The sequence below is a fragment of the Arachis ipaensis genome, chromosome B03, assembly GCF_000816755.2.
Source record: "Arachis ipaensis cultivar K30076 chromosome B03, Araip1.1, whole genome shotgun sequence".
In the NCBI taxonomy this organism is placed as follows: Eukaryota; Viridiplantae; Streptophyta; class Magnoliopsida; order Fabales; family Fabaceae; genus Arachis; species Arachis ipaensis.
This window is the reverse complement of record NC_029787.2, coordinates 112,681,863-112,684,247: the sequence shown is the minus strand read 5'-3', so window position 1 is coordinate 112,684,247 and position 2,385 is coordinate 112,681,863.

The window sequence follows — 2,385 nt, the reverse complement described above, 5'->3', positions numbered from 1 at the left end:
AGAAAATAACTAAAATTAGAGTTATAGATAAATTAGTTATATTTACAATCAATAACAATATAAAAGTGTAAATCATAATATGTTATTAAAATAAAAATACTATTTTTCGTATATAAATATTATTAAAAATTCTTTAAACACGACATTTATTGTTGATGACTTCACATTATCGTCTTCATTTAGAATTAGAACTTTTAAGCCTATGCGACTTTTAACTCTCGACAAAACAATATAAATTATTTATAGATAAATATTAATTTTGACAAGTAAAATCTTACATGTGATAATGATCAATCCTAATTTTTGTTAGTCTTGCAAATTATTTTAGTTAGAATTTAAATGACAATTCTAAATCTAAAGAGAGCATATTCATTTTTAGAATGTATATTTTGTTACTAATATTTTTACCAGTCACTACTAGTACTTTAGTTACGTTATTGTCAAATTCGTTAACTATTAACATTATTCCACTCTATAAACTTAAAAATCTAGTCTATGTTTTACAGTAAGGCAACTACTCAAATGAAGATGGCAAAAATATCTTCTCATGAAGATGCTTTGTTTAAAAGTATGGTTTATTTATTTAGCCACACTTTAAACAAAAACAATACTTTTATAAATATTAAAATCTAATCATATAATCCATCATCCAAGAATCAAAAAGAAATATATTCACATGAAGGCAATTATAAAATCTTTATTGTAGTATCCACCTTACAGTAATACTATAACAAAGCTTATATTTGAGAAAAGAGGAGTTCATTCCACGTACCAAAAACATTGAAAAGACACCAATACAAACAATCACTTGTTCTTGTACCGAAACGAGGAGGAGATACATGAGCCTCATTCCTCAACTTTGAAAGGGTTGTTATATCAAGTATCTTGATCTTGGTTCCCTTTAGTGCACCCTCAATAGTTCGATCCATAGACCTCTCTTGCGTCACCTCACTCCCATTACTTAATGGGATAGTGTTCTCATACCCAAAACCAATTTTTCAATCCGATTAAAGTAATCCATAGGTGAAATAGTCCTAAAGAAAACTTAGTCGAGGCTGCAACATAAGTTGTAAATCAAGCCACCTTACAATATTGTATATTGTTTTGTTTTTAGCATTAGAAATCTCATAAATCCTTTTGTCTTCATTCGATTTTTCATCAACATACATTACCCACCTATTTTTAGTAAACTTTTCGCGGTTCCAATTGTGTCCTGTGTTAAGAACTAAAACATCAAAGTGATGGAGGAATTTTCTAATGAAAGCTGGTGGACGATCCAAGTGCATAGCTACATCGGAGACGTTGTTAAGGAGAACTAGTCACATAAGTTATCTGACTAGTAATTCAAGATTGTGGTATTAGTCTTGGAAAACCTGTAAGCGAAGCCGTTGGGATTAGGGATGGCAAAATTTTTCGAGATGCGGGAATTCCTGCGAGAACTGCCTCGAATGGGGATTCAATTGTGGAAAATTTTTCCCGCGGGGATGGGGATGGGGGACAAAATTCCTTCGAAGCAGGCGCGGGGACCCGAGCGGAGATCCCCGCCCCGTCCCCGCTATTCCCCGAAATTTATGAATTCCTTGAATTATTCTTAATAATTTATTTCTCATATATATTTTTTAGTTATTTCTCACACACACATATATAGAGAAACCCAAAACTCCTAATCTTTATTTGCATAACCCTTATTCAATTCAGAGATTTCTAAGGCTGTTCATACTCCCTCTGCAGCCACTCCCTCGTCACCCTTCTCACCGCATCGTCACACCTCACCGTGCCATCACCCTTACCGCGTCGTAATTTCTATTTGCGGCGTTCCTTTTCGTAACTCTGTCGTCGTGTCCATTCTCTTCTCTGTTGCCACGTCTCCCACCTCATCCACTGCTTTGTCCTTTGGCTCGCCGTTGCGTCTCCCCATTGTGTTATTTCGAAAGAAGTCACTATCGTGTCATTTAGACTTTTTGTATAAAATCTTGCAATTTTTGTATAAGATAGATACTTGCAACTCTATTCATATGGAAATTAATAATTAGTTAGAACTATTATGTAGATGGGGAATGAGGTCCCCGCGAGAAATGGAGTCTCGTGAAAAATAGAGATGGGGAGCAATATTCTCCTATAACGAAGAATGGAGGCGGAGATGGGGAGCAAATTTAAAAGTGGGGATGGAGAGCAGAGAGGCATCCCCCGTCCCCGCCTTACCCCATTAACATCCCTAGTTGGGACAAATACCTCCAGAAGGTTTTATTAGACCATATTCTCATCCCACATTTTGAACTTTTAAATTCTTACCTTCACTAGTGACCATACACATCAGAGAATCAAATTGTTGTAGGACTAGAGAATCTCCTATAAATGCAATTGTTTTATCACGCATCCTAGATT